General features: G+C 42.3%; 1 long non-coding RNA gene across 1 annotated transcript in view; it reads right to left on the reverse strand.

The window, feature by feature from the left end:
* Positions 1-737: 737 nt before the first annotated feature.
* LOC141165240 (uncharacterized) overlaps positions 738-15,113 on the reverse strand; it is a 131,231-nt gene continuing 116,855 nt past the window's right edge. The window contains exons 2-3 of the long non-coding RNA XR_012251108.1: positions 1,537-1,828; positions 738-1,249 (exon numbers count right to left, since the gene is read on the reverse strand). This is a non-coding gene — a long non-coding RNA (uncharacterized lncRNA). The remainder of the gene's footprint in view (positions 1,250-1,536; positions 1,829-15,113) is intronic.

The raw sequence follows: 15,113 nt of genomic DNA on the forward strand, positions 1-15,113 counted from the left end.
TTTAGGTTGAAAGTTAACTCAAAATCAACTCCCAAACATAGTGCAAGTTTTTAAAAGACACTTTCTTCAAGCAGTAGTACAGGAAAAAGTCTGAATCTTTCAAGAAAATCATGATTTTTATGCAGAACAATGCTCCATGGCATGCATCGATGTACTCATTTGCTTGGGTAGCCAGTAAATGCCTTAAAGATGAAAGAGTAATGACGTGGCGCCTTCCTCACCTGATTTAAACCCTATTGAGAACTTGTGGGCCCTTCTTAAACAGGAGATTTACGATGAAGGAAAACAGTATACCCCTCTGGACAGCGTCTGGGAGGCTGCGGTTGGTGCTACCCAAAAAGTTGATAGTCAACTGCTTAAGAAACTGACAAACTCCATGGATGGAAGACTCATGTCTGTTATTGAAAAGAAGGAGGGTTATATTAGTCGCTGATATATTTTTTAATCTCAGAAATGTATTTGTGTACATTTTGAATTATTTAGTTATTTTTCTCACTTTAAAAGATGAGAATAAACAATTTAGATAAGAAGACTTAGATTTTTCATTTGGCCAGTAATTCTGTACATATAGATATTCTCCTAAGAAAGACAAAACCTCACTTTTACTTTCTTAAATATTCAGGTTTATTAACCTTTTGGCTTGATTAGCTGCCCTGTAGTTGTTCAATAATAAAATTAAATTTTCAAAAGTGCAAATTGCCTAATAATTGTGCACACAGTATAGCCTATAAAAAAGCAGAAGTAGGGAATGCAGCAGTCATTTTGTGGTGAATCTGGATAATGAGAGGATATCACAGCTCAAATCTTAGCCATAGAGATAGGGAGAGAAAGTCATAAAACACTGAACATAGTACTATATACAAAGAGTATGTGCAATAGATCAGCAGTAAATATTAGTGTGTGAAGAAAGTAAAATAATTCAACAATTCAATTGGTAGGAAGAGAGAGAGATAGCCGAGAAAGCAGTGATTCATTAGTACTGCTGGCTGGCAGAATTTCAATTAAATACAGTTTTTTTTTCATTCATCCAAAAACAGAGCGTAAACATTGCTCAAAGAAAAAAAAATACATTTCACTCCGTGACTGCTTCACAAAGTACGTCACAAACTACAGTTATTTTGTGAACCTCTGATATTAGTCTAATTTACATACTTGCCACACCAATAATGTAGTCTGTTGCCCCTGTTGTTGTTTTTTGGGGCATGTATCTAGTATTTTTTGGTCTGTCCTCTTTGAGAAGAGGGTAGTTCTGTAAAAAAAAATACAAAAGAAAAGTAAAAAATGTGAATATTTTACTTGTGGCTATTTGCTTACCCAAGTGTGCATTTCACAAACTACTTATTTTATTGCAAACCCATTTAGTCAAATTTGATGTACATAAATATCACTCAAATACTGCAGCCTGTTGCCACTGCGGTGTCAATGATATCTGTGTCTTTTCTAACCTCTGGTCCCCTAAATTACTGCATTCTGGGTACTAAAAAAAAGATATTTCACTACAAAAATTTTCCAGTTGATGCATTGAGAAACTGTTACCTGAGATCCGCAAATTGCAGGTGATGAGGAACACAAGTCGCTTACTGAGGCCCTTCAAAGAGGCTCCAAAATTTGCTGGTAGGGATAAATGTAGCATCAACTAGGACATTCCCCAACTATGAATATAAGAAAAAATGCTGCCAAGATTCAACAAGTGATGGAGGTATTTCCATATTTATCCCGTCATCTCGGATTCATTGAGACCTTATGGTGCTTCCATTTGCTGTTGACAGGCTGTCGTGTATCGGTCAACCACTGCTGCTTCTTGGGACTTTCTTTGGTCTGTGTTATGCTATAAAATGTAACATTTTTAGAAATTTTAGTGCTGCACTGCGAAAAACTTGATTTATCATAGCATAAAAAATAAGTAATTGCTTCCATGATTACTTATTTGCCATCTTTATAATTTTTGGCTAAAAGTACAATTTTTGGGGATATTGACTGTGCAGAAAAGGCTAAAATTAAAACATAGTGAAAATGATTACCATATCTTATGGGCATTAATAGGTGTTAATTCCCCCAGCAGGCCCCTATGCAGGAATGGGGCTCTGTTCAGAACTGTATACTAAAGTCTAAAATTCTGAAAAAAAATCCATTCCATAATTACTATATTCTTTACCTCCATTCTCAGTTTTCATGATAATTGGGATGTTTTGGGCAGGGATGGACTGGGACTGAAATTCAGCCCTGGCATTTGAAATCACACAGGCCCATTCTGTCCCCGCCCCCGAGGACCAGTTGGAGATAAATTACTAACGTTACTCTGCCTAGAGGAAATCAAGATTTACTACAAGACCAATATTTGTAATAATACCAATAATACTGCTATATAAAATTAAACAATTATAATATAAAAAAATAATATAGCAATATTACAGACAAATACCAACAAACCATAACCAAATATTACCAGAATATACCATATTGATAATACCACCATACTGATCGTTAAAGGGATTGAGGTGAAAGTCTATGTAACTTCAGACTTCTGAATCATCATAGTGCACAGTTTGAGGATTCTCTGGTGCCGGCATTGGGAGCGGCCATCATGTAACCGGATGTATGCAATTTTCACACCTCCAGACACATTCCGACTAATTGTTTTTGGCTTTGCTAGTTTCACTTGTATTGAGCGAGGCTGTGCACGTCTAGTTAGCTTGTGATCACATATATGCCAATTACATACTTGCGGTCACATGACCAGGGGCGTAACTCCAGTAGGTGCAAGGGTTGCAATCGCACCCGGGTCCTGGAGCCTAGGGGGCCCCAAAAGTCCCTTTGGTCTATATGAAAAGACCAATGCTATTAACAGCTTGCAATAATTGGGGGCCCCACTAGAGCTTTTGCTTTAGGGCCCATGCTGTTCAAGTTAAGCCACTGCACATGATCACCAACTGCCAGTGCCAGCACCTGAGAATCCTCACAGCGTGCAAGTTATGTGAGTATTCAGAAGTCCACAGTCATATACAGTCACTGCAGACTTTAACTAGACTTTAAAGTATGATGACCCCACACAGTATGATTGCCCCATAAACCTTACAGAATGTATGATGTCCCACAGCACCCCACACAGTAAGATTGTCACCACAGCCTCCCATAATGTATGGTATCAACCAAAGGCCCCAGTATATAGTGTAAGAGGCTTCACAGACCCCCACATAGTATGATATCCACCACAGCCACTCCACACAGTATGATGTCCATCACAACTACTCTGCACAGTAAGATGGTCCCCCCATAGCCACACCACACAGTATGTGTGATCCCCCATACACTATGAAGATCCCTTATAGCCCCGATACCGTATGAAGGTCCCCCTACAGTCCTGTATATAAAGTATGATGTCCACCAAACCCCCCTGTACAGTATGAGGACCCCACAACCTCCAAAGAGTATAATGTCCCCCATAACTATCCCATACAGTATGATGGTCACCACAGTCCCCAACATAGTATAATGTTCCCCATAGACCTCCACACAGTATATTGTGCACCACAGCCACTCCACACAGATGTCCACCACAACCACCCTACACAGTAAGATGGTCCCCCACAGTCGTCCCACATAGTATGATAGATTCCCCATACACTATGAAGATCCCCCATAGCACCAATACTATATGATGGTCCCCCCACAGCCCCCTATATAGTATGATGGTCCATATCACAGCCCCATATATAGTATGATGGTCCACCTCACAGCCCCCCATATAGTATGATGGTTCCTCCAACAGCCCCCTATATAGTATGATATTTCCCCCAACACCTCACCCCATATAATATGATGGCACAGCCCCGACAGCCCCTCTTATAGTATGATGTTTCACTTCATAGCCCCCTATATAGTAAGATGGTCCATATCACAGCCACCTAAATAGTATGATTGTCCCTACAACAGTCCCCTATATAGTATGATGATCATCCCAACACCCTCCGCATATAGTATGATGGTACACCCCACAGCTCCTTATATATTATGATGGTACACCTCTCAGCCACTATATAGTGTGATGGTACCCCCAACAGTACACTATATATAGGGGGCTATGAGGTGAAACATCATACTATGTGGGGGGCTGTTGGGGGTACCATCATTAGGCTGGGACAGCTCATAGAGTCTCACGGCTTTCAGTATCACCTGTATGCTGATGAGACACAGATCTACCTCTCCGGACCCGATATCTCCTCCCTACTAACCAAAATCCCACAATGTCTGTCCAATATTTCATCCTTCTTCTCCACTTTGTGCCAACTCCAACTCAAAAATATATCCCGGATCTGTACATTCCTTAATCAACAATCTGCAAAAACACTACTTCACACCCTCATCATCTCCAGCCTTGATTACTGCAACCTCCTGCTCTGTGGCCTCCGTCCAATTCAAAACCCTAACCTTCGCATACAAAGCCATCCACAACCTGTCTCCTCCATACATTTGTGGCCTAGTCTCCCGGTACTTACCTGCACGCAACCTCCGATCCTCACAACATCTCCTTCTCTACTCCCCTTTTATCTCCTCTTCCCACAATCGCATACAAGATTTCTCCCATGCTTCCCCCCTTCTCTGGAACTCTCTACCCCAACACATCAGACTCTTGACTACCATGGAAACCTTCAAAAGGAACCTGAAAACCCACCTCTTCCGACAAGCCTACAACCTGCAGTAACCCTCACCTACTATATCTTCACCCATCCCTTGTAGACTGTGAGCTCTCGTAGGCAGGGTCCTATCTCCTCCTGCTCAAGTCTGTGACTTGTATTGTTTAAGATTATTTCACTGTTTTTTATTATGTATACCCCTTTTCACATGTAAAGTGCCACTGAATAAATTATGCTATAATAATAATAATAATAATAATAATAATAATATGATGGTCTAATTCACAGCACCCCAAAAATTAAAAATCCCTATACTCACCTAATCCAGGCACCACATCCTCCATCTCCTCTTCTATCCATTCTCGCCGTGGATGCTGGCGGTGCGATGCAGTGACATCATTGCACCGTCGACGTCCCCCGCTTGGTGCTGGCCTCAGGCAGGTCACAGACAAAAGGGACACTCGCGGCCTGCTCGGGTAAGTGATGGAGCCAATGACTTTATGCTCCATCATAACTGTTAACAGCATGGGCATCTTGAGGATGCAGATTCTGATAACATTGTAGCAGACAAGGAGGCCCACGACCAGACAGGCCCTTCTGGCATTTGCCAGAATTGCCAGATGGCCAGTCCGGCCCTGGTTCTGGGCATTAGATCTCGAAGATATTCCCAGAAAGGCCCCTGCACGTGATTGGGCCCCTGCACAGGGCTTCCCATGTCTTCTATGATTACTATTTTCCATCCTCATTATGTTTAAAAATAAAGAGTTTCTGGGAATTAAATGGCATGGATTTCCTTGGCCATCCCCTGCACAGAATTGGGCCCCTTCTTTGCCTGAGCACAAAAAAGCTGGTGTATACCATTTTTTAGTTGATCTACAAGATTTCCATAAATTGTTTGGAGCTAAGACGATGCACTACTGCAACTAGGCAAGATGCAACTGACACCTTCAAAATTGGGAAAATCTAGTTCTATTATCTTGCCTCCCACATGTACAAGATTAGCCCCTTTCCTAGGACTGGGAATATAAAAAGCTGCTGTAGTGTTATTTTTCATCTTTATCACATGGGTTACAGAAGGTAATCAAACCAGGAATCAAACACTGATTCTATGTTAGCCAAACTCTGGTCTCCATAGTAGCCACAGATAGGGCAGACAGCGACACTCGAATGGATGGTTGCCATCAAGACCCTTCCCTACGTTCATCATTTATAAAATGCATGATTCATCCAGGTTTAACCTGGACCATATCCTTAAGCTGATGAATTCTGCCAGTAGACCCCTGGGCAGGAAACTTGATTCTTTCTCCAGGATTTACAGGCAGCTACAAGATGGTCTGCCTAATCACAAAAAAAGGATAATGTTTGGACCGTCTTTATGATTTAAAAAGCATAAAAAATCTGTCAGTGCAGACAGACTGTAACTACTTGGTTAGCCATAGCCACATATTTTAAGAACATGGACTTCAACCTTACTAAGGGCTCATTCATACATCACTTTTTCATGTATGAGTTGTGTTTTCCATGGATAGAATGCATACACTTGATAATCACAAGGCTGTTCACATATCCGTGCATTTTCGTGGATGAAGTTGTTTGCTCCAAATCATTGAAACATGTCTGATTTTGAGATAAAAAATATATATAAAACAACTTGCACTAGTGTATAGGGTATGTGGCAAGAAATAACAATGAAGATGTTAAAATTGTCCAATTTTATTAAATACGTAGGTTACAAGAAGTTAAAACTCAATGTTTTAAAAGGTGGCTAGTGGGCTAAAAGCAATGGGAGGAAAGATAGTCAGGATGGGAGCCCTAGAAGTTTTTCCTGGTTGAGAGGCAGTTATGAGCTTCCTGGAGGGTCTTTTGATGACCAGGTCAGAGGGTCCCCCTTATATGGAGAAAAGGAAGGGAATTGTTTAGTGGAAAGTTTTAGAGGTTGCCTTCTTATATTATTGAGATATCTAGTTACCTGATCTGAGGTGTAGGAGGCTTTTGGGGAAGGGGTCCGGTCAGGTGTGGGTTATCTACGTTCCAGTTAGACAGCAAGGGAATGAGAGTCGATTTTCATTCAGTCATGGGAGGTCTTAGTTGCCTAGGGGAGGGAGGGGGGAGAAAAATGGGTTTTTGTACCTGTGTTGGTCGATTGTGGTGAGAAGGTTTGAATGTAGACAAGGGGGCGGCTTCCACTTGTGGAGTGAAGGCGATCACCTATGTTTAGCGACAAAGGGAGCGGAAAAAAAGATTAATAGGAAATGGTGGGTTCCTTGCTGGAGTGGAGCGGGGTAGAATTCCTGCAGCATTAGCGGGTGGCTTGTCATGGTTTCATAGAAGTACAGTCATGGCCAAAAGTATTGAGAATGAGACAAATAGTAATTTTTCCAAAGTTTACTGCTTCATTTTTTGTAATGGCAATTTGCATATACTCCTGAATGTCAAAGAGTGATCAGCTTAACAGCAATTACTGTACTTGCAATGTCAATATTTGACCAGAAAATGAACTTTAACCCCCAAAACACATTTCAACATCATTGCAGTCCTGCCTTAAAAGGAGCAGCTAACATCGTTTTAGTGATTGATCCATTAACACCGGTGTGGGTGTTGATGAGGACAGGGCTGGCGATCAATCAGTCATGATTAAGTAAGAATGACATCACTGGACACTTTAAAAGGAGGCTGGTTCTTGGTATCATTGTTACTCTTCAGTTAACCATGGTTATCTCTAAAGAAACACGTGCAGCCATCATTGCACTGCTCAAAAATGGCCTAACAGGGAAGAGTATCGCAGCTACAAAGATTGCACCTCAGTCAACAATCTATCGCATCATCAAGAACTTCAAGGAGAGAGCTTCCATTGTTGTCAAAAAGGCTCCAGGGCGCCCAAGAAAGACCAGCAAGCGCCAGGACCGTATCTTAAAACTGTTTCAGCTGCGGGATCGGACTACCAACAGTGCCGAGCTTGCTCAGGAATGGCAGCAGGCTGGTGTGAGTGCTTCTGCACGCACTGTGAGGCGGAGACTCTTTGAGCAAGGGCTGGTTTCTGCAAAAGGTACATGGAGTGGACTGCTGAGGACTGGGGCAAAGTCATTTTCTCTGATGAAACCCCTTTTCGATTGTTTGGGACATCTGGAAAACAGCTTATTCGGAGAAGAAGAGGTGAGCGCTACCACCAGTCTTGTCTCATGCCAACTGTAAAACATCCTGAAACCATTCATGTGTTGGGTTGCTTCTCAGCCAAGGGAATCGGCTCACTCACAGTCTTGCCTAAAAACACAGCCATGAATAAAGAATGGTACCAGAATGTCCTCCAAGAGCAACTTCTCCCAACCGTCCAAGAGCAGTTTGGCGCCCAACAATGCCTTTTCCAGCATGATGGAGCACCTTGCCATAAAGCAAAGGTGATAACTAAATGGCTCATGGAACAAAACATAGAGATTTTGGGTCCATGGCCTGGAAACTCCCCAGATCTTAATCCCATTGAGAACTTGTGGTCAATCATCAAGAGACGGGTGGACAAACAAAAACCAACAAATTCTGGCAAAATGCAAGCATTGATTATGCAAGAATGGACTGCTATCAGTCAGGATTTGGTCCAAAAGTTGATTGAGAGCATGCCAGGGAGAATTACAGAGGTCTTGAAGAAGAAGGGGCAACACTGCAAATATTGACTTGCTGCATTAACTCATTCTAACTGTCAATATAACCTATTGGTACTCATAATATGATTGCAATTATATTTCTGTATGTGATATAAACATCAGACAAACACTAATAAAAACCAGAGGCCAGCAGATCATGTGAAAATATAATTTTGGTGCCATTCTCAAAACTTTTGGCCATGACTGTAGGGGCAGTCCTTTGATCGCTGTTGTTTTAAATCCTTACGTGGGTCAGAGAAAACAAATCACAGCTTAATCACAGCGTGCATAGCACAGTCCAGGGAGCTGCACGTATTGTAGCAAGCTGGCACAATGACTTACGGTTCAGTCGCACTCTTCTTGTCAGTTGTGGACATCCAATGTCAGTGGACCTGTGTGGCTGCCGGTCCGTGTGGCAGAAGAAGCTTCCTCCGCTGTATGAATGAGTGGCGTGGTGCAGAGAGGGGAGGGGCAGGGTCCCGGCCGAGACCCGCCGCTCTCACCAATCTCTGTGTGTCGGCACTCGGCGGTGCAGTAGAGGACCTGCGCGCTTGTGCACACTGGCCGCTTGAGGACCTGCGTGGCATCACGTCACGTGGGTGAGTACCGGTACGGTAGCCTAGGGAGATCAGAAAGGCTGACACGTTTCGGAAACTGCGTTTTCCTTCTTCAGAGCTGATCCCTAGGTACTTGTGTGTCCTTTTTCATAGGTATATGGGTGGGAGTGTACCAATGGGCAGGTAGCTGTCACTTTTTTTTTTTCTCTCCCTTTTTTTTTTTTTTTTTATTTTTTTATGGCTGTCAATCTTCATTAAACGCAAACAGTTCGATTTCTGAGTTCAAACCTCTAGGTTTTAGAGAGTCAAACATAAAGATCCATTTACTCTCAACCCGAGACATTTGTTTCAGGTAGTCACCTTTCCGCCATTGTTTTGGCACTTTTTGTATAGCTGTCACCACGATTCCTGCTGTGGAACCCCCATGTTTTTCAGCATAGTGTTTTGAAAGTCGGTGTCCGTCAAACTTGTTGGTGATATTCCGTAGGTGTTCATTAATACGCGTGTTCATGGGGCGTTTCGTTCTGCCTACGTATAGTTTTTTGCACGGACATTTTAAGCAAGAAATAACCCCCTCTGTTGTGCATGTAATGAAATCTGGTATAGTATGTGTTATGTCTCTTTCGGTATTACTTTTTGTTTTTCATAGTCAGTTTTTTGCATACTGTGCATTTTTGACATGGGAAGAAGCCGCAGATATCTTTAGTAAAGGAGAGGGTTCAATTTTTTGGGGGGGGGGTAATTTTGGACTGTGGGGACCACAAGATTTCCCAGGTTGCATGCTTTCTTGTATATAAAGCGTGGGTACTTTGGGAGTTTATCACTGATAATCTTATCATTTTGTAGGACACTTCAGTGTTTTTTAATGATTCTCTTTAGTAAATGTGTATTGGAGTTATAGGGTGTTATAATGGGTACATTCAAATTATTAGATGGTACCTGAATCTTTTTAGTGGGGTACTTTAAAATGTTGTTACGTGGGATTTGTTTTACTAGATTTTTGGTTGATGTGAGGAAATGAGGGTCATATCCTTTATTTTGGAATTTGGTGGTTAGTACTCCTGCTTCCTCCTCAAAGTATTTGGTATCTGAACAGTTTCTATGAAGTCGCATAAATTGGCTCTTAGGGATGTTGAATAACCAAGTAGGGAGGTGGCAACTGTCCAGGGAGATGCAGCTGTTTGCATCTGTGGGTTTGGTAAAAGTGCCGGTGTGGATCTGATTATCCCGGACATGGATATTGAGGTCAAGAAAATTGATTTGTTGGGTACTCGTGGTTGAGGTAAAATGTAAAAAACAGTCATTCTGGTTAATCTCCTCAATGAATTTGTCCAGAGAGAGTTGGTTGCTGGACCAGATAAAAATTATGTCATCAATAAAGCGATGCCATAGGACCAGGTTCGCGCGCAGCGACCCACCCGGGTAGATGGTGGAGTCTTCCCATTTTCCGACGTACAGGTTTGCATAACTGGGCGCGAACCTGGTCCCCATCGCTGTGCCCCATTGCTGGGTATAGTAGTTCTCCAAGTGTTTGAAGTAATTGTGTGAAAGTATGAAACGCATACATTCACTGATGAATGAAATCTGGCCCTCCGGGAGTTTATTCTGTTTTTTTAGGAAATATGAAGCCGCTTGGCATCCTTTTTCATGTTAGATTAACGTATATAGGGATGTGATGTCAAGGGTGCCGAGGATGTAATTTTCCTCCCATGTGACTTGTTTTAGTATGCGTAGTACATGTTGGCTGTCCTTGATGTAGGCCAGTAGGTGTGGTACAAAGTCATGTAGATGGTTGTCAATGTATCTGGAAAGGTTTGCAGTGAGGCATTGTATCCCTGAGATGATGGGTCTTCCTGGTGGATTGGTAAGAGATTTGTGTATTTTAGGAAGATAATAGAACACGGCTAATCTAGGTGATCGAATGTTAATGTAGGCAAATTCCGCTTTATTCATAAAACCTGCTTCTAGTCCCTTTTTGGTAAGTTGTCTCATTTCATTAGAGTAGGTAGAGGTAGGGTCGTTAGCAAGTACCTTATAGGTGCGTTTGTCGTTAAGTAATCTAAGTGCCTCATTTTGATAATGTTCGCTATCTAGGATGACGATGCCTCCTCCTTTATCTGCAGGGCGTATGATTATGTCATGGTTGTTTTGTAGGGATTTTATTGCTTTTCGTTCAGCCATGCTTAGATTATTTTTCAGTTTTGTGCATCTTTTATCACTGAGTTTACGTATATCGGTTATTACATTATGCTGGAAGCTCTCAAAGGCTGTGGAGTATTCGTTGAGAGGGTGTAAATTAGATTTCATTTTTAGATTGGTGTGTATATACGATGAAGTGGGCGGATTGGCTTGATCCTGTGTTGGAGTTTGGGTTTCCTTTTTTATGTAATATTTTTTGAGAGCCAGTTTTCTCATGAATTGTTTGATTCCAATAAAGGCCTGAAATTTGTTAAGGCCTATCGAGGGGGCAAACTTCAGGCCTTTATTAAATAGGTTGATTTCATTGGGTTTTAGGTTGTGTTTACTTTGGTTAAAAATAGAGTCACCTTTACTGTTTATCTCTTCTGATTGTTTCTTCTTTTTGGAGAATTGCCCTCCTCTACAGCCCCTTTGGCGCCTTTTCTTTGGGCCAACTGAAAAAAAATTGAGTTGCTGGCCCTTTTACAAATTTGTGGGTGTTGAGAGTTTGCTCTGGTTCTCAAGCCGTTGTCTTGGGAGGAGGTAGGATATTGATTATTATTGCTAGGGGATTCAATAATTGTTTCCAGTGGGTCAAAGCGGTTTTGTGTGTTAATGGGTGTAAGTATTGGGGAGGTAGCTTCAGTGGGAGGTTGAGGGCTGGTTGTTGTTCCTCTATGGCCATCCAGATGTGCTTGATGATAATTGTCTGGTGTTGGATGGGTGGAAAATCTGTCCTCTGATATTTGGGTGTCCGATGGTGGTGGACTGGCTATGGCCTCGTCCACAACTCAAAAACTAATCCTTCCCGTACGTGATATTGTGTGTTAATGGTTGGGACAGCGTCACATCCAAATTTCCATCTTTTCTTATCCACAATATCTTTTTCTTTTTAATTTATCCTATTCCTTATACTGTTTGAAAGACTGATAATTTCCGGATGATGTTTATATGGTTTTATGTCATTGAATAGCTCAGCAATTTTGGTTTTACTCTCCATCAGTTGTTGTTTTCTTTTGTTAATAATAAACAGAACAGCCTGTTTGGAGAAGGATTTAAACATGTTGTCCCATTCCAGAAGTGTATCTGGGTCACATATGTCTCCTGACAGGGATTTTGTTACTAATAGGCCGGCTGGGATACTGTCATAGGCTAGGTATCTTTCTAGGGTGGCAACTTCCCACAGATCCCTTTATTTCTTTAAGTGGGAGTTGCTCCAGGGTTTTTAGTGATTCTTTCATCTCACTAATGTGGTCTAGATTTGTTGCTGGGGGTGATATGTTTTGGGCTGTATTAAAAAACTTGTGGATATTTTGTATACGGTTTTTACGATCAGACCATAAGTCACTCATGATTACAATAAACTGCTAGGATGGGAAAAAACGAAGAGATGTTACTGTATTGTATACCTAAAAAGCAGCCTCCAAGAGTGGTAAAAAAGGGGTTAGAAAACAATTTAATGGAATGGTGGCACTAATAGTTATGCCCTATATCTGCTGCAAGAGAGGACAACTACCACAGTTGTCTGACGTTTTCAAGATAAAAAATATATCTAAAACAACTTGCGCTAGTGTATAGGGTATGTGGCAAGAAATAACAATGAAGATGTTAAAATTGTCCAATTTTATTAAATACGTAGGTTACAAGAAGTTAAAAATCATTGTTTTAAAAGGTGGCTAGTGGGCTAAAAGCAATGGGAGGAGGGAAGATAGTCAGGATGGGAGCCCTAGAAGTTTTTCCTGGTTGAGAGGCAGTTATGAGCTTCCTGGAGGGTCTTTTGATGACCAGGTCGGAGGGTCCCCCTTATATGGAGAAAAGGAAGGGAATTGCTTAGTGGCAAGTTTTAGAGGTTGCTTTCTTATATTATTGAGATATCTAGTTACCTGATCTGAGGTGTAGGAAGCTTTTGGGGAAGGGGTCCGGTCAGGTGTGGGTTATCCACGTTCCAGTTAGACTGCAAGGGAATGAGAGTCGATTTTCCTTCAGTCACGAGAGGTCTTAGTTGCCTAGGGGAGGGAGGGGGGAGAAAAATGGGTTTTTGTACCTGTGTTGGTCGACTGTAGTTAGAAGGTTTGGATACAGACAAGGGGGCGGCTTCCACTTGTGGAGTGAAGGCGATCACCTATATTTAGTGACAAAGGGAGTGGGAAAAAAGATTAATAGGAAATGGTGGTATTTTATAACGAGTACTGCTAGAGAGCAGTGGTGGAATATACCTGTACAGGTCGAGTCACTTATTTGTTGCTGACTGGTGCTGTTTAGGAGGAGACCAGCATTTAGTGGTTGCAAGGTGCTAAACACTGGTGGGTGTATTTGTGGACCCAGGAGTAGTTAAAGCAAATGGGTTCCTTGCTGGAGTGGAGTGGGGTAGAATTCCTGCAGCACTAGTAGCGGGTGGCTTGTCTTGGTTTTATAGAAGTAGGGGCAGTCCCCTGACCGCTGTTGTTTTAAATCTTTGCGTGGGAAAGAGAAAACAAATCACAGCTTAATCACAGCGTGCATGGAAGAATCCAGGGAGCTGCATGTATTGTAGCAAGTTGGCACAACGACTTACTGTTCAGTCACATTCTTCTTGTCAGTTGTGGACATCCAATGTCAGTGGACCTGTGTGGCTGCCGGTCCGTGTGGCAGAAGAAGCTTCCTCCGCTGTATGAATGAGCGCTGGTGGCGTGGTGCAGAGAGGGGAGGGGCAGGGTCCCGGCCGGAGACCCGCCGCTCTCCCCAATCTCTGTGTGTCGGCACTCGGCAGTGCAGTAGAGGACCTGCGCGCTTGTGCACACTGGCCGCTTGAGGACCTGCGTGGCGTCACGTCACGTGGGTCAGTACCGGTACGATGGCCTAGGGGGATCAGAAAGGCTGACACGTTTCGGAAACTCCGGTTTCCTTCTTCAGAGCTGATCCCTAGGCACTTGTGGGTCCTTTTTATAGGTCTATGGGTGGGAGTGTACCAATGGGCAGGTAGCTGTCACTTTTTTTTTTTTTTTTTTATGGCTGTCAATCTTCATTAAACGCAAACAGTTCGATTTCTGAGTTCAAACCTCTAGGTTTTAGAGAGTCAAACATAAAGATCCATTTACTCTCAACCCGAGACATTTGTTTCAGGTAGTCACCTTTCCGCCATTGTTTTGGCACTTTTTGTATAGCTGTCACCACGGTTCCTGCTGTGGAACCCCCATTTTTTTCAGCATAGTGTTTTGAAAGTCGGTGTCCGTCAAACTTGTTGGTGATATTCCGTAGGTGTTCATAAATACGAGTGTTCATGGGGCGTTTCGTTCTGCCTATGTATAGTTTTCTGCATGGACATTTTAAGCAATAAATAACCCCCTCTGTTGTGCATGTAATGAAATCTGGTATGGTATGTGTTTCGTCTCTTTCGGTTATTACTTTTTGTTTTTTCATAGTTAGTTTTTTGCATACTGTGCATTTTTGACATGGGAAGAAGCCGCAGATATCTTTAGTATAGGAGAGGGTTCCATTTTTTGGGGGGGGGGTAATTTTGGACTGTGGGGGCCACAAGATTTCCCAGGTTGCATGCTTTCTTGTATATAAAGCGTGGGTACTTTGGGAGTTTATCACCGATAATCTTATCATTTTGTAGGATACTCCAGTGTTTTTAATGATTCTCTTTAGTAAATGTGTATTGGAGTTATAGGGTGTTATAATGGGTACATTCAAATCATCAGATGCTAACTGAATCGTTTTAGTGGGACACTTTAGAATGTTGTCATGTGACATATGTTTTACTAGATTTTTGGTTGAGGTGAGGAAATGAGGGTCATATCCTTTATTTTGGAATTTGGTGGTTAGTACTCCTGCTTCCTCCTCAAAGTATTTGGTATCTGAACAGTTTCTATGAAGTCGCATAAATTGGCTCTTTGGGATGTTGAATAACCAACTAGGGAGGTGGCAACTGTCCAGGGAGATGTAGCTCTTTGCATCTGTGTGTTTGGTGTGTTTGGCACAGGATGCCATGGGCTCTTACACTGGCCCTGTAAGTGGAACTGCTTAAACCGTGAGTAAAGGATCTGGGACTGCATCATCTGGACTCTGTGATCATTCTTGCACAGCGACACATTGCACCATCACCACCATCATCCAAACACGCTGCC

The sequence above is a fragment of the Phyllobates terribilis genome, unplaced genomic scaffold, assembly GCF_046119375.1.
Source record: "Phyllobates terribilis strain yellow unplaced genomic scaffold, ASM4611937v1 Scaffold_11__3_contigs__length_659146591, whole genome shotgun sequence".
Lineage (NCBI taxonomy): Eukaryota > Metazoa > Chordata > Amphibia > Anura > Dendrobatidae > Phyllobates > Phyllobates terribilis.